The sequence below is a fragment of the Ambystoma mexicanum genome, chromosome 7p (genome assembly GCF_040938575.1).
Source record: "Ambystoma mexicanum isolate Mex_15411 chromosome 7p, UKY_AmexF1_1, whole genome shotgun sequence".
In the NCBI taxonomy this organism is placed as follows: Eukaryota; Metazoa; Chordata; class Amphibia; order Caudata; family Ambystomatidae; genus Ambystoma; species Ambystoma mexicanum.
This window is the reverse complement of record NC_090939.1, coordinates 126133496-126160529: the sequence shown is the minus strand read 5'-3', so window position 1 is coordinate 126160529 and position 27034 is coordinate 126133496.

The following is a 27034-nucleotide window of genomic DNA, read 5'->3' as shown; positions in this document are numbered from 1 at the left end:
TGGAAGATGATAGTACAGAGATCCCCATGCAGCACCTCATGGGTTGCCTGCATTTCTGCATGCATGGCCTCGCGTGATGCCGGATCTCGTCACGGGTTGCGTGGAGCTCAGCTGAGAGCGAACGTGTGAGTTGCTCCAGCTGCTGTTCTGACCTAAAATTTCGGGAAGCCTCAAGTTCACCCAGAGTATCCCTGAGGAAATGGAGTTCTAACCTCAGGGCTTCCCTGTGGCCCTGGGGCTCTACAGATATGGCTTCACGCAGAGTCTCCAGGGCCGCCCGTCGGTCCCTGTTGGACGCCAACATGTCCTCCCTGTGTGATTGGCAAATGGAGTCTGTTGCCTGCTGTTGGAACTCCATCTGCCTTCCAGAGGGGAGAATGGAAGTGGCCACCCTCTCCATTGCCTGAGCCATCATTTCAAGCGATGCTCCCTGTTGTGCTGCTATACCTTACATGGAGTTTTCCCATACAGTATTGCCTGGTGGCGTATGGCCACCGCATCGGCGGGCACCACACCTTTTTGGGGCAAGGCAATCTGCACCTTGCTGTGCTGGCACTGCCTGAGACTGCAGGAATGCATTCCCCCTCTGATCTGCTGGCCCAGGAACAGGATCAGATGTTGTGGAGTGTGACCCTGCATCCGTAACCGCAAAAGGCGGAGTTACCAACACTGACATCCCCCTAGAGGGGTCTACCCCCCATGCAGGTGGGTTGGACAGAACAGCATCCCTGCCAGAAACACTCACCTGCGACGGCACATAAGTCTCACTGTCCGATTCAGCACCTGAATCATAGAGGTCTGGGGAGGTGCACCCAGAGACACCCGTGGGCAGTACGGTCTGCAGGAGGATTGGGTTTTCACCCACCACCACCCCACGTCCTCCACTGGTGCCCGGTCGTGGTTGAGATTCCTCCTGGGTCTGCACCATCTCCTCCGCCTCAACAGCATGAAGCGCGTCATCACCTGGAAAACCATGAAAGACAACAAATGGAAACAGGCATGAGCACCATAGCACACACATAGGCCTGAAAAACCAGAGATCCAGTACATGAATTACACATGTCCCACATAACTATAACCTTGGCATGCATGCACTGTCAATGAGTTGGAAGGGGAGGCAAAAAACAGACACTGATGACTCCAAGATGGAAAAGCAACACATGTGCTGCATGCTGGAATGCACTGGCATCACACATTAGCCTGTGAGTGGCATGGGCAATCCACATACATGACACATGCCAGCACACAGATGGCACATAGCATAGCCATGGTACATTTGACAAGTACAGCCATATGTTAGTGAATGAGTACTGTCACCCATCCATGTGAGATGGACATGATGAGATGAAAAATTCCAAATAGTGTGACAAAATATGCATGTGCCACACACTGCAACACATCCAGTGTACAATTATACAGTGATGGCAGGCAGATGGATACATCAATGGTTGGTCACTTCAACATGGCAGGAAACACCAATCATGTTCCACATTCAAACCAGCCCCAAAAATGTATGTGAGCAGGCCCTTACTCAATCAGCCTGAATGGTCAAATCATTCCCATAACAAGGTAATACATGTCGGCCATTGTGGGGTGTAATATATGACAGAAGCATGTCACATATGTGGCATTAGGGTTGAAAAATGTGTTGCAAAAATGGGAGGATTGAAACAATCAGGCTGAATGAACACTGAAAATTCTGAACAATGTTGCTGCAAGATAACAGTTTAAGGGCAACTGCAGTAATGTGGTGCTAATGGGCTACTGTGGTCAGAAGGGATACTGTCATACCCAAATCCAAGGGCGGTGAATGGTTTGGAGGAAGCACATGGGTGACCCATACCACTCAGGACTACACACCCTCACCTGGCACTCAATCAGAACACGTCACCCAAGCAACATACACATGGATTACACACACATGCATGGGCACTCACCGGACAATGCTTCGTAATCTGGTACTCCCATGCCTTAGATCTGTTCCTCTGTGATGAAGGTTCCAGCAACAGGCTCATGTTCAGTGAGTTGGTCGTCCTCTGGTTGAGACCCACCGCCAGTCACCAGAGTAGAGGCATGATTTGAAGCTAGCTTGTTCTTTGCTCTGCGTTTCAGGTCATTCCACCGCTTGTAGCAATCATCAGCTGTGCTTCTCACAAATCCAAGGGCACTGATGTGGTCCGCGATGGTCTGCCAGTGGGCCCTACGTTGAGCAGGCGTAGTCTTGCACCCTGCAGTCACCACCATTTCGCGGCTATGTGCCAACACGTAGGCCACAAGTGCATCAAGTTCGGCGTCATTAAAGCTAGGCTTCCTTGACGTGCCGGAGTGTGTAGCCGTGTCTGGGGTCTCAGCCTGTAGTGCTAGAGCAACCTTCTTCTTCTTCTTGTAAGGTGGTGCCGATTCTGAGTGGCTTACGCCGCTCTGGACAGTAGGGGCAGAAGCGGAGATGGACTGGGTACTTGAAACCTGTAAAGGCACAATGACCAAAGGTCTTGGTGCAGGCATTGGCTGCAGGGTGATGTTGGAATTGCCAACGTCGGTGTGATTGACCTGGACCGACACTGTCCCAGCTGGGAGACTCGGAGCTGGGGTGGATTGAGCTGCAGCTGCCCCTGCAGCCTCCCCACCCTGGCTACTTGGGGCAGCAGATGACATTGCTGCCCCAGATCCACGTGGCCTGGTGACAGCAACTTTCACCGCCACACGTGGCTTAGACTTGGTGACCTGGAAGTCAGCCTGGGAGTCAGCCTGGGAATCAGCCTGGGAGTCATCCTGTGTAGGCTCAGTTGACAAAATGGGCCAGTCCAACAAGGGCTGAGATGGGATGGTTTCAGCTACGTTTCCCACAACCATTGGGGGGGGTCATCGGCTCTAGGGGCACCCTGCAAATCCTGGCCACATCCCCTACCGCGCCCACCAAGCCCACCTCTTTGAGATCAGCCACCTTTGCCTCCCTTACTACTTGGTCGCCTCCCAACCATGGCACTGATGTTGTTGTGCATATGGGAGTTGCAGTACACAAGTGTCCTGGGCAGGGGTAGGGTACTAGATGGAATTCGTACCCTAGTGCTCTAGCAAGGCTGTCTGTGACCCCTGGGGGAAGATGATGGGTCACGCAACGCACAGGCACCCCAAAAACATAAGTACACGTGCACGCAACCCCTGGTAGACCACGTGTGCGGAAAAATGAACCTGCACTATGCTGTGGCACCCAGAAACACAAAAATAAGCGAACGCGTGTTACACACCACCTACAATGACCTCTGCAGGGGTACGCGACACACGGGGCAACCACAGTTGAAAAATATGTGCGCGACTCACCATCTGCCTTGAAAAAGAAGGTGAAAAAGACGCACTGGCAACACCCCCGCCAAAAGAAGAAAAGAACGCAGTCTGAGGAAACATGGAGTACGAACTGGAAACGTTGTGAAGTAATCGCGTGTGAACTGACAAGAAGTACAAGAATCACCCGCTCGCTCTCCACAAAAAGCACGTACAAGAAAATAGTGTGATACTCATACCTTTTAAGCCAGTCCACACACTTACGCGCTTACGCGCTAAGGCCCTTTCCTCCAATAGCACGGTGACATGCAGTTTTCTCACGTGCTGATTCACTATGCACCCGTGTTGTGGGGAACGCCCGCGCGCGTAATGTCACTTACGTGCTTACACGCTAAGGGCCTTTCATCATATTTCACGCTGACGTGCAATTTTTTCACATGCCAAATCACTCCATATCAAGCTATCCACACGAAAACACACGGAAGACCACGTTCCTGCCCAAAAGGCCATTTTCCTGCCCCCAAGAGCCCTGAGCATGCTCCCACCAGCCATCTGCTGCTGCCTGCCTGCTGCCCACGTGCCCTGCTATTTGGTGCCTGCACGTCAGCCATCTGCAGGGGTCCAGTTGCTGTGTCCACCCCTGCTGGAACAGAAGACTCCCGACTGGGATACCATCGCTACATAGCCCAGCCCCAGGACCCAGTTGCCCACCCACGCCTGCCTCGGGGGTCGCCATGTCGGGCAAACACCATCTGAGACCACTGGCGACCCCCAGCCAGAGAGGCAGAGGGCCACCAGCTTCAGTGAGAAGGAAGTTTGTGTCCTGTGGAGCATGTCCTGGGGCATTATGATGCCCTCTTCGGAACATCACACGCCAACAAGGAAGGACGGGAGAGGTTCTGGGAGTACGAAGTGGTTGCCATCAACATGGAGGGGGTGGCAACCCGCGACATCAAGCACATCCGGAAGCGCTCGGAGGACTTCAGGTCCAGGACCCTCTACAAGGCCTGTCGCCTCGTGTAGGCAGAGGATGCAGAGGGGTGCTGGGTCAGCATGAGCAACATCCAGATGAGGGTCCTGGAAGACGTAGGCCCAGCGCTCCATGCCCAGATCCTTCGAAGGCAGACCCGTCTGGAGTTGAGCGGTAAGTGGCCAAGCATTGCAGTGTGAGACAGGGCATGTTGCAGTGTGCTGGTAGTCTGATACCTGCCTGTATGTGTAACATAGGTCATGTATGGATGTGTGTGTGTGCAGGGACATCATGTTCATGCATGTGAGACCAGTAATGTGTGAACCACATCGATGGTGCATGTGTTCCAATGCAACATGGGGAGCTGCATGCGGAATGCACACATGAATGCATGCCAGTCTCTGTTCTTGGACATGGAGGGGGGTGAGGAATGGGAGCTGCTCTCATGTACATGTATGGTGCACATGTGTGTGTGTCTGAGAAGTGTGTGTGTGACTTTGAAATGCCATGGATGCATGACACATGTCTGTGATGATGTGTAGATTCACTCATTCAGTGCAGTCACCGTTATATCCACTGTGTCTGTGGTGTACAAGCCATGATGCATGACCCTCCGGTGATGTGTGTGCATGGGATCAGTATGAAAGAAACAAAATTGGACGGATATGACACACTCTATTAGTGTAGGTAATCTTGTAATGGATTAGTGTGTAAGGTAGGAAATTGAAAGAAATTAGAGAATAGATGTGAGGTGCAGAGGAGAGATAGGCAACCTTGACACCTAGGTTGCGTAAAGTAATAAGAAACAGAAAAGTTCCCAATTAAGGAACTCACGTCCCCTGCACACTTTCTAATATCTGGATGACCAGACCAACAATTAATTTGTATTTTAAACAGTATTTCTAATAATATCTTTTTAAAGAAACATTTAGCATGAAAAAAGCTTAGGGAAGTCAATTATTGAAGAAATCAACATTCAGTCAGAGTAGGTCACAAGAACCGAAATTCATGTTTATTCTTGATATTGAAATTGTAGAAGGCCCAACGTGTTTCGAGTGGTACGACACTCTTCATCAGGGGCAAATCGAACAGTTCTAAGGAAAGATATGTACACAATTTACATTAGAATAATGTTTTCAATTGATAACAATTTTACAAAAACAGCTTGTACAACCAACTTGAAAACAGTATATAGGCTAATTAAATGAGCATCATTGGCGCTAAATATCATAATTTCGACACTGCTCAAACATCATAAAAGGCAATCACATTAGACATCCCAACAATGGCAAGAAGATTCCCTTGAAAAGCTATGCAACTTGCGATTCCAAAATTGTAATTTATACCATCAAATTCCCTTGTGGCCAATACTACGTCGGGAAGACAAGTAGAAAAGCCAAGGAATGATGGACCGAGCATAAATCTCAGATCAGAACTAAAAATCTCAAATCACCGGTGTTCCGGCACTTTAGGGACAACAATCATGATATCTCTCAGATGAGATTTGCGATTTTGGAAGTAATGCACCCCCTACAAAGGGGAGGTGATTTACCTAAACTACTTGCACAAAAAGAACTATATTGGATCCACAAACTTGATGCAATGTCCCCTTTGGGGCTCAACGAAGACTATTACTTGGGTCCTTTTATCTAAAAATTTAGAATTGCTGTCAATACACTACTTGTTTTACTATCCTGTTTACCACCTTTAGCCCAACCTCATTCTTCTTGGTTAAATAATGAAGCTGATGAAATAACTGCATGGCCACCATTAGATTGTGCACCAATCTGACGGACAGCCTTGCGCCTCTTAAATTTGACCATATATGTAGTTCAGTTTGTCTGATCATATGTCTTATGATACCCTGATATATGACTAAATTGTGAACCATTTATGGGCAGTGTAGCGGGCTGGCCCATATATCATGATAATAGAATTAATTATACCCAGAACAGGGTTCTTTATCTCACCCTGATATTTTGCTACGCTTGGTATATGAATTCCTTTTATCCTCTTCTCATCCACAACTTTTGACCCAAAATCTATTCCAGTCAACTTATGTCTGTACACAACCTTCATAAAGTTCTCTCGCTCGACCTATGACACCAGTCCTGCACTTTAAGTTCACCACTATTCTAACACATCACTCCTTCGCTCTGTGCGCCTGATACCTTTTGGCACATATACTGAGCTATCAGAACCACCAAACCCCTGCACAGATTTTCTATGAGCAGTGGCATATAACAACAAGCAACTTTATCCTCCTCTCCACGAGATCATCACCTGTTGGTTTAACTGGTGACTTTCCCTAGGCGGTTTACTTTTTTTTCAATGTTTTTCTGATCAGTCTTAAGTTTTTAAACTCTATCACAAGCTGTCTTTAATCAGGTGCGGCTCGCACTGTTAGGCTCACCCAAGCTACTATCAATATGAGGCATACTTGTTTTCATCTCATTTTGCCTTAACATTTCACCTCTCCCTGCAGGGACATGGAGTTGCCCGGGCTGTGTTTGGTTACACATGACGTCAGGCACGCTTTTGCGTGATGACGTCATGTGTTTAACATCCCGGACCCCTTGGTCTGCTGCCTCGCTCCTTTTTTACACTCGGCACTATCCCAATGGTAGTCACAATATCTCCACTATTGTGATACTCTGTCTTTTATTCTTTTATTTGTAGCACATCTTCGATAATTGCCCAATTTGAAGACGTAGCATCACACGCATCAGCGTGATGACATCACGCCTTTTAACGCAACATTAACACACACAGCATTGACAATGGCGTCGGCGTTCCTTTGGGCTCCGGTCTCCAGTTGGCAGTACTGTGGTTACACAGGTAAGAGCTCCTCACCTCTAATTACACTCCCTGTGCAGAATCCTGTTCCTACGTCGCCCTTTACCTCCTTCAAATTCGGCTATACCTTGATATTATTCCACCTCTCTATTTCTATTCCTTTTAGTGACAGTGGACATCTGTTGAACAACTCTTCCAGTCACTGGCTACAATTTAAGTATTTCCAAGCCACCTTCTTGGTTTCCTGATTACCGTGGCTCGAGCATTTTCCACCACCCAGATAGATCGCTATCAATCGTAAGTGTAGTCCCAAGTTGATTATTGCTCGAGCCTTTCCTGATTACTGCACTTATTTACTAGTCTCTGATACCCACTTCCTTTCTACAGATCTGAGTGCGTTGACATTACTAATCTAGTACTGTTTGGTCGATTACTGGGGATCCCCTTCCTGGATCCACCATCTCTTCGCTTGAAGATATTTTTATATATTCAAAAGGTTAGAATTTCCTTTTCTGTTTTTCAGTCCACTTTTGTTATAACCACCACATGACCTTACAATATTTCTTAACACATTGTCCAGTCTATTACGTAAGCTCATGATGCTGACTCACTTTGTTTTGTAAATTGTAACATTAAGGGAACTATTGAGTTTGAAAATGTTAGCCCTTGGGTGTCATTGCACCTCGAAATTATGATATTTAGCGCCAATGATGCTCATTTAATTAGCCTATATACTGTTTTCAAGTTGGTGGTACAAGCTGTTTTTGTAAAATTGTTATCAATTGAAAACATTATTCTAATGTAAATTTTGTACATATCTTTCCTTAGAACTGTTTGATTTGCCCCTGATGAAGAGTGTCGTACCACTCGAAATGCGTTGGGCCTTCTACAATTTCAATATCAAGAATAAACATGAATTTCGGTTCTTGTGACCTACACTGACTGAATGTTGATTTCTTCAATAATTGACTTCCCTAAGCTTTTTTCATGCTAAACGTTTCTTTAAAAAGATATTATTAGAAATACTGTTTAAAATACAAATTAATTGTTGGTCTGGTCATCCAGATATTAGAAAGTGTGCAGGGGACGTGAGTTCCTTAATTGGGAACTTTTCTGTTTCTCATGGGATCAGTATGAGCCATGATGCATGTGAGTTTTAAGGCAACATTTTGGTTAAAAGAGACCCTTGTACATGGATGCTGATGTTGATTGCAGGCGCCGTGTCTGTTTCTGTATGTGTGTTGCGTGCATTCACCAATGTGTTGTGGAGGAACAGGATGGAAGTGACATTTCACAGTGCCACTCATGTGTTATTGCTACCTGTCTAGGGGAATATTGTACTGTACCCTGATGCTTGTGTTCTATGTCTCCCTCCATGCAGCGTCGAGTGAAGAAGAGGGTGGTGATGGCGCTGTGGAGCCAAGCGACGGGGATGGCTCCTCCGGGCAGTGACGCAAGGCCCAGCCACCCTCCCAGTAATTGAAATCATCCGGGAGCGAGGGGACTGGTGCCGCGTCTGCCACTACGGCTGTAGCGGAAGGGCCGGGTGAGCCCCCACAGGGGGTTGCAATGGCGGAAGACGGTGCTGAGACATTCAGGTTGATGGTCTCCACAGAGGAGGAGGAGCCCGCTACTGAGCCACACATGGGGCCTGGTGGGGGTAGTACCACTGGTGCAAGTGGTGCAGGCCAGGGCCAGGGTCAGGAGGCAGCACAGGTCACCGTGGAGGGGCCTGTGCAAGTTGCTGTCCTTGACTCTGTGACTGCACCACCATGCATCAGCAGGGATGCCCCGTCCCAGGCCCGTCCGCAGGTAGGGGGGAGGCCCACGTCATCTGCCTCTCCAATACCTGTGGATGAGGGGTCCCATGACCGTAAGGGATCCGTCCTGATTGGTGTCGCGTTGCGTACGTGTGACATTCGTGATGACGTGCGTGCTTCCTGGGGGGAGCACGTACGCCATCACGAAGAGCAGCGTCGCGACGTGGCATTGTTGGGAGGGGCTCTGGTCAGTGGGTTCCTTCATGTGTCGCGCACTCTGGCGGACCTCTCCTCCTCTCTTGAGACTATGCACCAGTCGTTCTCCCTGCCGTCTTCTGGCCCAGATTCCACCAGGTCCCCTGTGGAACTGGCCTGACCAACACAGCCAGCTTGGTGGAGATCCCATCCCTGCCACAGTCGGGAGTCGGCGGTCCAGCAGGGGTGGACACCGCAACAACTGGAGACCAGCAGATGGAGGATGTGCAGGCATCATCGGCCTGGGCACATGGACAGCAGCAGCAAGCTCTAGGTGGGAGCAATGATGGCTCGGGGTCATCGACATCAGATGGGCAGGCATCGGCCACAGGGCAGGAGGACCCTGGAATGGGTGTGTCTTCTGTGTGGCTGCGGTTGGGCCGGCGTTTAGATCTGGAGCGGTGGCGGGCAGAAGAGGCACGGCTCACAATGGTCAGGGCAGAGAAATCAATGCGGAGGCCACTGAGGTGGGCCGAGTGCCTCAAGGCTATTCGCAGGGAGTTGGAGTCCAACATGGCATCGTCCCTGCGAACCCTCGGGGCCATGGAAGAGGACCGCATCCAGGACATTGACCAGGAGTTCGATGATGCCCTGGCCCGGGACATTGGAAAGTGAGCTGTCGGACTCGCCTGCCGCCATTGTAAATAGTTTTCAGTGTTAGGTTTCCTTTTCGTTTTCATTTCTTTTGGGGTGATTGGACTCTGCCCCACTCTTTTGTATATAATTATTTTCTTAGTTAGTTTTTTAGATAGGTTTCATTTCTTTCGTTGGGCTCATGGACCCTTTCAAAATTGTTTGTACATAGTTGGACTTTGGATTTATGTGTGCATTTTCTTTGAATTTCACCATGGGGCAATGGATTTTCATGTTTAAGTTTCCTTTGGATTTGTTTTGGTGGACAATGATTTTGGACCATTTTTCTTCTGGATTTATTTGGATTGCATTTACATTTCATTTTTCATATTTTTGGACATGCATTTAATTTCATTTTTGTATAATTTTCTTGACTTTCATTTCATTACATTGATTTTGTTAATAATGCATTTTGATATTTTAATTCCATGTGTGGGATTCGCTCATTGGGTTCATGCATGGCAAATTGTGGTTTTGCACAATCTATGGCAAACAGTGTCTGTGTGTGACCAACATGTGTTGATGTACATGGTTGACTTTTGATTTGTCTCTTGACATAGGCATGTCGGTGTGTGGTGGATTGGTGAAATCATTGCATGTCAAGACTGGGGTGGCGTGCTGTGGAATTGTGGTGCACATGAGGGCCATGATTGTGCAGCTTCCTTTCGTGTTGCAGGGGGGCATGAGTCGGGGCCTGCTGGCAGGTGCCCCACAATGCTGGGTGGATGGGGGTGCTGGGGGACATGAGTCGGGGCCTGCTGGCAGGTGCCCCTCAATGCTGGGTGGATGGGGGTTCTGGGGGACATGAGTCGGGGCCTGCTGGCAGGTGCCCCTCAATGCTAGGTGGATGGGGTGCTGGGGAACATGAGTCGGGGCCTGCTGGCAGGTGCCCCTCAATGCTGGGTGGATGGGGTGCTGGGGGACATGAGTCAGTGCTCACTTGTGCATGGTGACATGTGGGCTGGCTGGGGGGCTTCAGCAGGGTGGATGGGCTGCCTGTGTGGCATGGCCAGGGGTGCAGTGTGTACCCCTGTGTTGGGGTCTGACTGCAGGCCCTGGGGGGGGAGAGGGCACACCTGGGAAGACACACATTGCCAATTCGTTGGGGCACCCCCAAAATACACGTACCACTTTCGCACAGGGCCAATCGCGTGTGAAACTTTCCACGCACCCCTGAAATACACGTGTGAAACTTCCTGTGTACCCCAGAAATACACATACCCTGCTCGTACAGGGGCAATCGCGTGTGAAAATTCCTGCGCACCCCAGAAATACACGTTCCCCGCTCGCACAGGGCCAATCACGTGTGAAACTTCCCACGCACCCCCGAAATACACGTACCCCGCTCGCACAGGGCCAATCGCATGTGAAACTTCCCAGTCACCCCAGAAATACACGTACCCCGCTCGCATGGGGCCAATCACATGTGAAACTTCCTGCACACCCCAGAAATACACGTACCCCACTAGCACAGGGCCAATCGCGTGTGAAACTTCCCACGCACCCCAGAAATACACGTACCCCGCTCGCACAGGGCCAATCGCGTGTGAAACTTCCCGCACACCACCGAAATACACGTACCCTGCTCGCACAGGGCCAATCGCGTGTGAAACTTCCCGTGCATCCCAGAAATACACGTACCCCGCTCACCGAGGGCCAATCATGTGTGAAACTTCCCACGCACCCCCGAAGTACACGTACCCCACTCGCACAGGGCCAATCGTGTGTGAAACTTCCTGCGCACTCCAGAAATACATGTACCCCGCTCGCACAGGGCCAATCACGTGAAATACTTCCCACGCAGCGCGGTATGTGTATTTGGAGGGGTGCGTGGGGATTTTTACAGACTTTTTGTGGTTGAGGGGCTGTATGCTGGTCCACTGGCCTGTGCGCCATGTACAGGATTTGTGAGCTGTTCATGGTTCACAGGGAGGGGTTGGGGGCGTAACTGGCGCTGCTGCAGGGTCGCTGCGCCATTCTGCGCCACGGCTGGTTTTGGATGTTAAAATCCATGAATACGCTCTGCGTGGAAATGGATTTTGGCGCACGTGGCTCACGCTGACTGCTGCACGCGCACACTGTGCGCCAGCCGCGTGCACCACTTGTGCGCTGAGTTCTCTGAATAACCCCCTGAATTGGAGTGCTGTTGTTAATACAGGAACCTAATCATACATAGGCAATGGCTGCAGCATGTACCATAGAAGTACACTATTTTTAATCTTGAAATTTTGGATAGTAAACTAATGAATTCTACCTTATCAGAGTTTTGAGTAATGTTAAACATGTAATAAATAGCTAACAATTCAAGACTTACTATACACTTTTGCTACTACAAAGAATACATATGAAGACCCAAAATGCATACAAATAATAGGAACATCCAAGGAAACTAAAGTAAGGAATAAAGAAACAGCATCACCATAAAATATGAATAACATTAAAGTTTATCTTCATATATAAAAATGAATTGTGTGTTTGAGGCCTGCTTATTGTCCCATGTGTGTGTGCACCCTGAGCTGAGACAAAATCCTAAGGAAAGTACTTTAAGAATATACGACAAGGTTAACATCTAGATATATACCACCTTTCGAATTTTAATATTCTGACTGGAAGTCTACAAAACTACCTAGCCTAGATATGCCAGTGAACAAAAACATGTGGCCCAGATATGTGATTTCACCAGTGATGTCATCATTGACATTTGTGATGCCATCTTTGATGTCCTGGGTGTTGGTTTCAGCAGTGCACGGGTGGTGGCACGGGTTATGGTTGCTTAGCTTAACATAACTGGCAAATTTCAGAGGTTCTTTGGTTTTACGTGTAACCATAATGTCCCTTCAACAAAGTTTTTTTCACTGAATATATATTATATGTATACTCCTTTTTTCATCTAACTGGGGAAGGATATCTTGGTGCTGTGGGGTGATGATTTAAGTTGATCTTTAAGATAGAGCTATATTTTGTAACCTACACGTTTGCTTCTTCAAACCAACAAATCTATGTAATGCAGATTTGGTATGAACCTAGACACCTACAATGATTGACATCATTCCTCAGTTCATTGGAATGGTCCAAAAAGGCAGATCATGTTCTATATATATATATGTGTCCATTAAATTCTTGACATATGTCATGATTTCTGTTCAGTTCACCATACCTCTTGCTCTTGCAATATTACACTTCACCACTGCCTTGTATACTCCACAATGGGCCACCAGTCCCTTGAAACGCCTGTGAACTATGCATCAGACATTACCGTCTTCATCCTCAATTAGATCAACCTACTTATTGCTCACCCCATCAGTACTTCCCCTTTGCAGAAATAGCTTGCCCACACATTACCATGCCATGATGCTCACTGCCCTCTCTGTAGCTCGGCACACTATCTAAATCAATATCCTCTTGATCAACAATGGCCTTGTCTTTCTATGCCTGATCAAAACTTGCCTCATGGAATCTAGCAAAATTGCCATGACAGAAATGATACCACTTGGCTTAAAAGTCCTTGGTAAAAACAGTCTTTCAACAGGGGTGGTGGCCTTGACTTCATCCATGGAACAACAGCCCTTGGCACTGCCATACACCCCTAACTACCCACCCTATCAGAAAATAAGCTAATCCAGTGCAGTTATACAAGTGCTTACATCATCCATGGTCTTATTGTATACTGATATATCGCACCCCACTTTGATTTTAACAACATGGGCGCAGAAACTGATACACTGTCTTCCAACTCCTGAACTCCAGTTCCAATAACTTTATCGTTGATCTTGGTTCGCAACCCCAACATCCCCTTGTCCAAACCCTTTAGCCACAATATGAATCCCATTGGCTTAAACAAGCCATACCAAGTGAATATGCTGGTCAAATCGTGCTTCACTTAGGATGCAAACAAGCAAGCTTCTATATAGATATGAGCTGTACACAGAACAGGACAACTGCATCATCACAAGTTTGGCGGTAACCCTTAAATGCAGCAGTAACGCTATTACTGCTGCAATTAAGGGTCTGCCTAATCACGGGCTTGGCAGATTTACCCCCAGATCTGAGCTGGGGACAAATCTGCTGTGATTTTGCCGATTTCTTGTGCTATTACCGCTGGCAGTAAGCACAATTCTACTCCTTGGGGTGTTTGCTGATTTTGATAAGCTGTATCACAGTTGTCTCCTCTCCCATTTCCATTCTGCTGAAATATTGTACACCACACTCTCTCGAATCACTGTATTCATGTCAGCAAGTTTAAAATCCTTGCTCTTCCCCTTTCCTAGTTGGTTCTCAAGGCCTCACCTGTTACATTCTCCAGGAAATCTCATATTTTCCCTTCTCTGCAACATCTCCACTGACCAGACCTATGTGCACTTAGACTCTCACTTTTTATTCATCTGCTGCTACCGTCCAAAACCAGATCAGAATGGACAAAGAACCTGACTCCATGTCCATCAATCTCCTCCTCTGTCTTTCCATCTTCCATGGCTGGATGTGCAACATTTCAATTGAAATTCAATGGTAGAAAAACAAAGAGCTCCCATAACTCTCTCAACTTCAATTACTGTCCCCATTCATCTGGACACTCCTTGCCAGTCTGTTTCTTTGAGTCAAACATGCCACTGACTCCTCAGTAACATTGCAGTCACTTTGCAGTCTTTTCATTTTTGTGCCCTCAAACGGTTACTAAAGGTGATAGAGGCCCTCATCTCCTCAATACTCATGTATGGTAACAGTGTCTACCAGGGCCTACATTCCTTCTTCATCTACCTCCTTTCTCCAACAAGTACAGATGGCTTAAACCTTCTCCTTCATAGCTCCAGGACAAGGAAACATAGTACACAAGTACTCCACACCACCCATTGGTTTCCAGCCAGAAAAGATTCATGTTCAAATCACGCTGCACAATTCACAGAACGTTCAACAATATTGGACCACCTTTCATTGCCTCCTTTCTCCAGAGTTAATGTCCACACCGAAATATCTGTTCTTCGTCTGACAACCTTCTCTTTTTCCTTACTTATGAATGTCATGTTCTGAAGGGCTTGGTTTCTCTTTCTTCATCCCTCATCTGTGAAACCACTTCCCTTGATGAGCACTTTTCCTGGACACCATGCCTTCCGTAATGCCTGTAAAGTTGTATTTTCAGTCAATCACTGTCCCACATCTGCCCTTGTGGACCATATAGCTCAAAGCACCAAGTAACCATAAGGTATGGGTGGGTCCCGTTGCAGGAACTCTGCAGTATTTTCCCATGGCCACAGACTTCAGCACCAAAAAAGGGTATTAAAAGTTTTACACGGTTCAAAGAAAAACAAGGAATGTGTGTAACAATTGTAGAAGGGTAAAGTTTCAACTTGAGAGTTGGTAAGGTGCGAGAAAAATGGATTTCAAAATGTCAGCGAAGCACAGAAAATTAACCACTGACACGTCATCATGCCAAACGGGCATTGTCACATCATGTATGTTAGGGAGAATTCTCTGTTTAGGCTGAATTTCCTAACATAGGAAGTCCCCCAGCAGCTTTGCTGGATTTCTGGAGTTTGTTTTTTTCATCCTGCCAAGAGTGAGACTCTTTTCCTCCCACTCTTGGACATGAATGTGTGTAATTCCTTTGAATGTCAATGTGTTCTATGGGCTATGGGGTCTTTTACTCCATAGAGCCTCATGTGTTTTGCTATGTGTGCTACACCGCACCCTCCGTGCCGCAACACTGGGGTGTCCTAGAGGATCCCCACCATAGACTCCGTACCCTGGGACTGACTACTGTCTCCCAGGGCATATAAAGTCACGATTGGCTTTACTAGACCTAAATTTACTAACAGAACTAGTACAAACCATCCTATTGTGGACGTACTGGTAGAGGTAATTCGATTACCCCTGGGTCTTTTGTTCGAGGGGGTACTGTCCCGTCCCCCCTCTTCGAGTTTTGGCTGGTGGCAGTGGAAACTACTTTTTATATTCGACCCCGAATATATTCCTATGGGATTCTTCCCATTGTTGGAGGCTAATACTTTTTCACGTTAGTCTCTAACATACCACCGGTTTATTTGTCTTAAATAAATCTACCGGTTGGTATTTTCTGCCAGAACTCGGTTTTTATAATGGCGTATGTGTTCGCCTCTGTAACTCCGAACCAAAGGTTGAGCCCTTTGTTCCACTTTTGGCGGGCTTCTGCACAGAAGCCCTCCATAGTGGTGCCATTCTGTCTGGGTACCACAGGGGGTGTGGGAGGGGGTTTAGGCACCCTGGACTGAGTTGCCTTGCCAACTGAAGTCGCACTCTGGTGTGATTGGCCCAAGTGGTGAGCCGCCCCGCTCACCACTTAGCGTGTTTGATTGACAGCTAGACTGAATGAATGGGGGTTTTCTGCATAAAAGCAGGGCTTTTGGGACTGGATCTTCAGAAGTCGCCACAGGACCTGAGAATCCGACGAGGGTAAAGCTGAGCCAACCTGCAACGACGACACCTCCGGTGGAGCCCTGCTGAACCGACTCACCACTTCCCAACGACAGAGGAGATCTCCTTGCTGGAGAGTCTTCTTCCCTTGACTGGTGGGAACAACCGGTCCCTTGCTTTTTCTTTGCTTCCAGGACGTAGTGGTCGAATTGCCCGTGCTGAGCACCCCGGCAACCGGATAGCCACTAACCTGTACCGCGACCAAAAGGTGGTGCCTCGTGACGGAGCACTCCGCGGCTGGTCTCTTCCCTGGTGGTGCAACGATCTTCAATTTTCCTCGACGACGAGATCCTCTCATCTTCTGGCAAAGCCCCGGCTTGCATCCACCACCAGGAACAACTGCCCCCGCCGGAACTGTCTCTTCACTTACAAGGTACTGTGTCCGCCTGGCTTCCTTTGTGACGGTTAGCGTGAGGTGTCTTAAATCCTTACCTTTCCATTGGGTCGCCTCCAGACCTTCTTAACTTTTTGTTCTAAACTGGTCCAACCTTTCTGTGACAATTTGCTACAAAGACTCGAAGTGAATTTCCACTGTGATACTTTTTGGGACATACCGCCTTGCCTCTCTCCGAGTGGGCCTGGCCTCAGAACTTTGTGATCTACAGTAGACCCTGCCTTACTTGCCTTGCATATGCTTCATAAAAGTGTTGGTACTGAGTTGGTTTCATACCCTGCCTTTTCTCTCCCGTTCTAACGAACATTAGAGCGCCATCTAGGTTAAAGCATTCACCTCTGTCTGCAAATAAGTGGTGCCGTTGAACCTAGACTTGTCGAAATATTGTTATGGGATTGATATACTTATAGTAATTGTGATTGAAGTTGTTTGCCGTATTAGTGCCAGTGTGTTTTTCATAGATGTGTTTTTAAATAAATAATTATATATCTTTACACCCAAGCTCTGTTCTGTGTCTGCTTGTTCTACTGTGTAAATTGCCCTATCTTGTATACTCCACATACTGCCTAACTCATCTTGAGAGAAGTCTGACTGCTCAGCCACAGCTACCAGGTAAATCTGGGTGGTACAGACTGCTACCAATTGGGTTTACTGCTAACTCCTGTAGACTTAAACTTTTTGCAGTGGTCCCAGAGGGAACTGCACAGGTTTCTGCCTAACAATGTAATTTGCAGCATTCCATGACCAAGTCACAATGTTGGTGAACATTAGTGCATTCAGGTGACATCACTCCAGTGTGCTGTAATGACCACAGCCACGCTGAAGTGTTTGCTAACTAATAAAAAGTTTGCCATGTCAAGGTGGGCACCACGGTCAATATGTGAACATTAGCTCACCGAGGTTACATCACTCCAGTGTACTGCAACATCCTCAGCCATGCCTGGATATTTGCAAATTAATTATAAGTGTGTCATGTGGTAAGCTTCACGCACTATAGCAATGAGAAAACTATAGATTTTGTGGATTTGACAATGTATGTGGACAATGGGAGTCTCAAAACATTTACGTACAGGAAGGTAACGGAAGTGATTTCCACCTTACACGCCACTATTTCCCACCATACATGTGTGATTAATGACATACCGGTGGGAGAATTCATAAGAGCCAGGCGCAACTGTGAAGACCAAGAAAGATTTGATATGGAGTAGAACCTGCTAAAAAGAATATTTTTTCAAGAGGATAGTCCCTAAACAGTATAGCAAAAGCTCAAGATAAGGTTCAATGTACACCAAGAGGAGCGAAGACCAAGAGACTGTTAAATGTGTGACCTGCAAGAATCATGACACAATCACACAGATTTTGAAGAAACACTGGCATATGTTTCGATTGGACAAGGATGTTAAAATCTATTTGAATGAAGGGCCAATAATCATGTATATTAGGGCCAAAATACTCAAAAATAACTGAGCCCCTGAATGAACTGAATGAACAGATCCAATGGCACGAACTAGCAGTATTATCTTAAAACTGTGAACCTGCACAGGACCATAGTTGCCCCGTCCTCCAATTCACGCTTCTGTTCACCATACCCCAAAGCCACACCACCCACCCCCCGTTCGTTCGAGCCTTGTTTTGAGCCTTTCTCTGAGCCTTGGTCGTTTTCTGAGACCACATGAGCTGTGCAATGCTTGCACCACGTTCCCCTCCCCTCCCCTGTTCCTTCATTTTTCCCCCTCACCCCCCCTCCCCTCCCTCCCCCTCCCCCCTTTTTCCCTCCCCCCTCTTCCCCTTCTTTCATTTTCTTCATTTTTTTCAATTTCCAGCTAATTGGTACCCATCATCTATCACCTTGAACCATTCCTCTGTCAATTTCTTCATTTCTTTATTGATTGGAATTTTTATTTGTTGCACCCTGTGGCCATTCACCACTCATATTAATTAATGGCCCTATAGAGTCCCCTCTGCTAGCTACGCGTTCTTGTATATCCAAACAGAACGCCACAGCACCATCTAGCCCTTACACCTGCCGCACCATTGTTTTCCTGAGTGCGTGCTCTCCTGTGCTTTTGACAGGCACTCAGGCATTTCTCATAGCCTACTCCACACGCCCCTGGCGTTAGCATGGAGCCAAGAGCGTCACGGCGACGCCAACGCAAAAACCGTGTTTCGAAGTGCTTTTTATAGGCGATGGGCCTTATTTTTCCCAGTAGCATTCGTCCGGAGCTGTACTACCCAACACAGCACACGGACCCTCTGGAGACGAGCAGCAGCCCTATTACAGGTACGCCATCCACCTAGGCCCCACAGCTGTGACCCCACACAGCCTCTGTAGTCCACTCTAACATCAATTATATTCCCAACAGGTACGCTTGACCTGTGAGCCCTGTTTGCCGATTTGGGCACTCAACTGTGTGGTGTTGTTTCTACCACCCTTGACGTCCATCGGCCTCCTCCCTCCCACATTGGACTTTGGCCCAGAGGTAATAATTTGTTTTTGTTTTTAGTACCTTGTAATGGCACCAAGTAACTGCACTAGCCCTGGTTTTTCCCAATAGGGGCTCATAGGTTGTTTTTCTACCACCATGGTACTTCGTCCATCCTTAGTGTATATGGTGCACTCACCCCTGGATTGCACACCTGTCTTTTCCCTTTTATCGCCCCCACGTTTTTGCCCCCCGGCGGTGAGACCCACCACAGGTGTCCAGGCACCCTCAACCTCTCCTGTAATCAGTTACCCTCACAGTTCTTGCTTCTTATGCTCACCCAAACACAGCAAGAGCTCCACCTCTGTAATTGCATTGTTCTTCCAGTTACCAGTGCCCCCCATTGCCCTGATCGTGTTTTTTCCCCCTGTTTCCCCCCCCCTTCTTTTGTCTCCCTACAGGAGACACCAGAATTGTTCTCGATCATGTTCAGCTGAATTCTGAACCTTGGCAACCCAGCCTGTATCTAAAATCAACGGTCCTGACGAAGATGGCACAAATCCCTATCGCCATTGAAACCGGTCGACCCTTTTCGGTCATGAGGGCTCTCATGACCCACTTCTGATCTCTTGCACACCGACAGAGAGATTTTCTTCCTGAATAACGTGTTGTAGCACGCCCGGCACCACCGAGTGAGCTCAACACTTTTACAAGAGCCATTTTTTTAGCCCTCCAGCCTTTCCCTGGCTGTGTTTTACCTCTCCATCCACCAGTGGTCTCTCCAGACGAATTGTTTTCCATCCCAACCTTAGTGACCCACGGGCACCAGTAAAGTTATACACTTTGGAAAGGAAAAAACAGTTGACCTGCCCGGCAGGTTGTACCTACCCTCTAGATCAAGCAGCCCCAAGGTCTAATCCACACCTTGTTGAACATTGCTCAACCGTCTAGAGAATACCATTTTTTTAATTCTCTGTTCTCTCTCCCCTTTTTTGGACAAATGTGTCTGTCACTGGACACAGCCACCAGTATAGAAGGTTGAGGGACAGCTTTCTCCTCTATATCTATTTAGTAGGCGATACACCACGCGCTACCCAGGGATAGACACCCCCGCCAGGGCTAGGGTGTTCTTCCTTAGGGATAGGTATGCCGAGTTGGGTGGCCCCCCCTTCTTCTCTGAGTTTGAGTGTGAGCACTCCATTTGACCAATGTGTTAGCATACTTATGATGCACCTAAAATATCTACCTTCCTACTATAACTGTTTTTGTTGTGTTACCATCTGAGCCCCTTGTTTCCATCAGGCCCAGACCCAGTTCCAAATATTAGTTGGTTACAGCCTCTGAAGAATGGCTTTACAAGATGTGACACATGTACAATGTGCCAAAATGCAAAATGGAACTACTCAAGAATGTACTGTTAAACAAGAAGACAAGGTCAAAATTGAGGGTGTAATAAACTGTAGATCAAAGTTTGTTGTTAATGTTTTTATTTTTTTAATAGATAATTGGTTTATGAAAAACAGACATAAAGAAAGGAAGAAAAAATAAAACTTTATCTAATGTACAGAAAAAAACTGAATAAGATACAAAGTTAATTTGCGTAACCAAAATACTTATTGAGCATCACATTGTTCCAGGTGTTTTTGAGCTTGTTTACAAACTTTGTCAGAATATTTAAAGAACTTCCATTGAGTTAAGCAAAGTGCAGCACAACTTGGTTTGGCCAAGACATCATTACCAATTATTTGATGATTGTCCAGGGGTACCTATTATACTATATGTTGGGGCATTCCAAACTATTTGCATTGGCTACCTTGGTTTACAACATGTTGATGCCACATTATAATGGTGATTCATCACTTTTATACACTAGATACATCTTGATATGCATGAATTCCATATTAAAACAGATTCACTCTTGTTTCACGATATGTCAAAAGCACTAGCACATCATTCAATCTATCTTTCATGTTTTATGGTCTAATAGGTTCACACTGCATTCTTCAGTGTTGACATAATGATCCACTGTCCAGTCCCAGAAAGTATCATAAGAATTCACTCATCTCATGATCCTTGTTGAGGCCCACTATTGTGGTCCGCATTTTGCATATCATTCTGGCCTCCATTTGTCTCCATTTTAAATCCTGGTCTCCCCTCTTTTACTGAGGGTGATTTTAATAAATCCAATGATTTAAAGGTCCTTCTCATTGTCCATTTGGTGTACAGCTTGCCAGTGGGCTGCTAATAGAAATGTCTAATCCTGACTTCCTACAGTTCAAAAGTGTTCCCTGATGCCGATTCCCACCTCCCTGATTGTGCTACCTATGTATGCTACCTATGTATAGCTTCTTGCATTTACAAATGATTCCATAAACATAGCCAATTGACAGCGCGCCACAGATACGTCCAAGAAAATGGATTACAAATCAACAAATGAAAAACAGCTATCATGATTCTGGAACTAATCGGAGGAAAACTAAATCACGCCTTCAAATGGCTCCTATATAAGGTCCAACTCCCTTTGCTGAAAGAAATGATCTATATGGGAGTACCGATCAGCTCGATCACGGTAGACAAGCCAAGACAGTTGGACCCGAGAACGTGTGTGAAAAAGTTCTGCAAGTTCTCCTTGCGACCAATCCGGGACTTTTATAAACTCAAGGTAGTCCCTATCTTTAGTTAAGGAGCTGAGTCAATGCTTCTGTTCCCAGGAAATCAGTGGAGTAAATATGGGGTACACATTTACCAAATAATAATCAATTAATAAGAGGTAAGGAATAAACTGCATGGACATTTGGTAAAAGGCAAATATATCTGGCATACTGGATTCAATATGAGAGATCATATTGACAATATTGATGAATGGTAAATGTACAATTCAGGTTTTCAGGATGAAATGAGGATATAATGCAAGAGCAAATAAAGGGAACATTCCTAATAAATGAGATATGTGGAGATAAAGTTTAAAGGTGGGCTGACCTGTGGTGTATATAATACAACAATTAGCATAATATCAGGTGAATAAATGTGCTCAAAATGAGGAGAACGGCTATGTTAGATGTGCAATGAAGATCTAATTGGTGATGGATGATACTAACAGCATATGTAATAATATGATACTGCACAATAGAACAGAGTTCATGAACTGTAGTCGGATAAACATCTGAACCTAATATAAGCAATAGATGTATCACTATGGTGACATGTAGACATGTAATAACAGCTGGTGAAGGACCACAAATACATGTAGGAAATACATCGGCTGACTATCACTAATGTGAATATGTGTATCTCTTGTCTGTCCCCCTTTACCAATCCTCCCCTTACCAGCCCCATATTTTCTGTTTTTAATTTCATTTATGTATGGAATTACCATGATGCAATGGTGGAATGGATATTTAAATATTTCACATTTTATTGTTTTTTCCCACGTAATTTAATTTGGGATATTATCAAAATGTGATTATTATCATAAAATATGTGATACATTTAACATTAGCCCTGTCTTGATAAAGGCCAAATGGTTGAAACACGTGTCGACATAGGGGTATTATGATTAAACTCCTATTGACAAGACATAATACAGATTGAAGTAGAGTTATTGAACACTCTTGATACAATATATCATCCAGGAAGCTACCACAAAAATAAACAAAAGTGGCAGGTGCTCACAAAGGATGATCCACAAAAGCATGCTTTAAACAAATATAGTATGGGGATACCTTAGTTCATGCTGTGATATGACAGCCCAATTACCACACTATATTTTAATACTAAGCACAGAATCCCCATCTTGAGCATATTTATATTACAATATATTGTGATAAGGAGGGATAATCACTGTGGGAAACACACATAGGGAAATGTCCCTGTTGTTTATATGCATGATTAGAAGGAGATAAGAAATCTCATAATTGGTTCATTCAATTTTCTATCTTTTCCAATCTAGCTTCAAAATGGTGTTATTTCTGTTTCCTCATGATTTTAATTGGTTTGTTCTTTTTGTTGTTCTACATTGTGAAGTACAAATGATATGTAATACATTGAGTTTAAGGGTTTTTATTTAAGCAACACAGCTGCATTATTTTCTATAAAATAAAAAATAAACAATATTTACAATTTGTAGGTTCTTCTTCATTTATATCTTCTTTGGGGAAGTATAATTCTAACCATTCCAGAGTGTTTGCCATTCATATTACTATATGTAATGTTTATATTTAGTTATATTTGCAAGGCAAAATCGAAAACCAAAGAAATGTGGCAGTTTTGGTAAGCTGCACAACCATAACTCACGCCACTGCCATGCACTGCTCATACCCGACACCCAGAACATCAAAGATGACATCACAAATGGCGTTCTGACACAGAATTCAAGGAAAACAAAAAGTAGGAAAAAATATAATTGCTAACAAAATGAAAATTAGACTAATTAATGTCAGCTTTGTTAATTAACATCACATTTTAACTACATATTTGTGATGGGGGTGCACTTAAGCAGTCAGTCACGGAGTATACACATCCACATGTTGCATGCAGAGGGACTGATTTGTCTTGCATGCAGAGGCATTGCTGGGTTTTGCTGTCATAATTTCCTTCTAATCTTCTAGCCATCAGTTGATGTTCCCACCATCCTTGCCACCCATTGTAGACCAGTATTCCATTTAGAAACACCAAAGGAGTGGTATAAGGCCAGGTTGATGCCACCAGAGACTTTGAGCTCTTAGTTGCTCCTGTGGCTTTTTATTTTATTGTGTAAAGTGTGGCTTTAGCTCGACTTAGCTTGAGAGCAGCAGAGCGTTCTACAGTGTTTGGGTAGCCATAGTTTGAGCTGGCATCTTTTAACAGTAGCACAGTACTGTGTGTTGCCTTCTGTGCATCCATTGGGATTAGCCGAGGGTCAGTTCTATTGAAAAAGCCAAATTTTTAGAGATTTTGCAAAATTGCGAATTGTAGGGGCAGTCCGACTGAAACAGGTACCATTTGAGAGGGTAGGTGCGTGGAGAGAGAAGGATTGTTTGCACATCCTCCTTTTGCGGACTACTTGTGATTCGAGCTGGTTGGTCAATTTGCTGTGCAAGGAGCATATGCCATCAGATATGTTGAGCTTGGCTGCCAGTTACACTGGTGTGCTATTTGTGAATGCTTTGTAGATGATACATGCAGTCTTGAAAAGTATCCTGGCCTGCAAAGGAAGCCAATTTAGAGAACATAGGAGAGGGGTGATCCAGTCAAATGTCCATGCATTGTGGCATCACTGTTGCAAGGGCGTCAGAGCAGTTGTGAAGTCTGGGGCCTTCATGAGGATGTGGATGTGACTACTGACCTCCAAGCAGATCAATCAATGAGACCGAGTTGTGTTAGATGAACAAAATGCTTCACGCCAGAGATCTGGCACTCCTTAAACAGCAATTTTGTTTCAAGTTTCCTTCTTCTTTTCTTCTGCCTGCCAATGTAACCTGCTCTGGATGACCCTCCCCTACCTATTTACCTTACCTTGGTGCATTGTTTTTCCAACATTTGTTATAGCAACTTGATGTAATGCACTTATTTAAAAACACTGATAAGCGGTTGAAATAGTTCATATGCTATGCTGCATGTATTCTCACCTCAAAAATGCTCTGACTGTTTTATTTCCAGGTACCCTTCTGGTCCTCCGTGACTGCCTGCTGCTTACAATTTGCTGGTTAAAGCCCACATTTGCTTGTTTTTTTAATGTAGTGTTCTCAAAATTAGTATTCCATTAAGAGTACTATTACATGAACAACAGAAAGCATATGCACATCAGCACTATCTGAATGTCTCTCCCTCCTTCCTCCTCTTTGTTTACTGGGCTGCAACCCTATGGACCATGCAGGGCAAATCCTAGCAAAGGTAACAGGTGAACAAAGCATGAAGATAGTAAATTCCTACTAATCAAAATCACTAGGTCACAGATGGGGAATTCCAAACACTTGTACAATATTTGGGACCTAACCGTTGAAGAAACCTACCATGAATAAAAACTAAAATATGTTAATGGCTATACAGGAGAAACTTATCATGAATAAAAACTAAAAGATGTTATGTCATGCGGCCATTATGAAAAGTCCACTCTCAATGTTATAATCTCCTGCTGGAGTTCACTGCCAGGACAATGTCTGAACTTTGCAGAAGCTACACCAGAGGGGATTCAAAGATGACAAGAAAGCCTCTAAGCCCAACTTCACTGGTGAATAGCCAGAAAAAGAGAAGCATGGCCCCCTAATGAAGCGAATGACAAAAAGAGTAGCAACTCTGGAACCTACTGGTCACAATCCCCCTGGGAATATTCCTCAGACCTGGGAACTATGCCACTTATGAAGTTATACAGAAAAACCTAAAAGTAAAGGGGGTGATATGAGGCCAAGTAGTAAATGAGAAAGCTGCTCCAAAATGCAATTCTGTAAGGCATCCAGGCAAAATCTCCAGCAAAGCCATAGAACACTGAAACAAGAGAGATGGTCCAAAAACTACAAGGCCATCATCACGACAAACCTAGGGCCTCATTACACTGAAACAAGAGAGATGGCACAATACCTACAATGCCATCACCATGGGAAACCTAGGGCCTCATTACACTGAAACAAAGTGACGGCCCAATAACAGCAAGGCCATCATCACAGCAAACCTAGGACCTCATTACGCTGAAACAAGAGAGACAGTACACTAGCTATAACACCATCATCAGGGGAAACATATGGCCTCATTACACTGAAACAAGAGAGACGGCCCAAAACCTACAAGGCCATCATCACGGGAAACCTAGGGCCTCATTAATTTAAACTGAAACAAGAGAGATGGTACAATACATACAACGCCATCATCATGGGAAACCTAGGGCCTCATTACACTGAAACAAAGAGACGGCTCAATAACAGCAAGGCCATCATTCAGCAAACCTAGGGCGGTGTACAGTGTATATATGGAATGCTGCATATCGAATCCCCATATAATGAATCGTGTATCTTGAAAACTCTTATAGTGAATGTATTTAGGATGGGGTAAAGGGTTATCTAGGGACTCATTGAGGGTTTGGCGATAAGGTGGTGGTAACAGATTTCCACTTTTTTCGCACCAGCAGATTTAGAGTTTCAAAATGAAACACTCTAAAATCGATGTGGTTTTATGGGGAAGAAATGTCCTGCAGCAAAAACATTACTGCATGCAACACTTAACTCGTGCAGCAATAACTGATCCCCAGGGAGGTCGATGGGACTGCAAAAGGGGAAATACCTGAAAGTATGCATGTGTTAATTACCACCAAAACCCAGTTTATTTAAGAACCCCTGTTTTCTCTGTTTGTCATTTAAAGGAGGGAACGTTAGACTCAATCTCAACCTCTTTCCAATGGAAAGAAATACAACTAAGTTCTCATCTCTAAACTATGTGTGTGGAGGTTTAGTAGAGGCTATCTCAGGGGCAGAACACAGAAATGTCAGCCATAGAGAAAGCATATTTTCCTAGAGAAAAATACATTTTAGAAAAATTGACCATCCTTTCATGGCAAACAAATTACTTCATCAATCCCAGTTGCATGGCACAGACATACTGCCATCTAAAATAGGAAGACAAAAGAAGTTTCAATGTCTATCCTCCAATGTGCTGGTATGTTGCAGCTAAAATGAATAGTCACCTACCATGAACTCAATGCATCCAGTATCAAGACCTTTTGAAATATGTTGTCTTGAATACACCAACACACAACTAGGTACATTTATGGAAAAATAGAACTCCACAATATAACTGTCTTCCTACCATATGAGTGATGCCATGCATTGATAGGTCTTAAGGCAAGTTCAAGCGATATGGTTGTGTAATAGATTGCAACATTAAGCTCGTTGTCAGAGAGGCATTACATTAATTAGATAAGCAAAGAATGAATAAAGGACGATTTTGAACTTCCATAACACACTTACTTAAGAGAAAAGCATATCTGTTGAATCTGCCAACATTTCCCTCCCTATAGTAATGCTGGTGCAGAAAGTGGCCAATGAAAACTCGGCTCACCCACTTGAATAAAACCATATTGTTCTGATGGAAGATACTTTGATCCAACAGT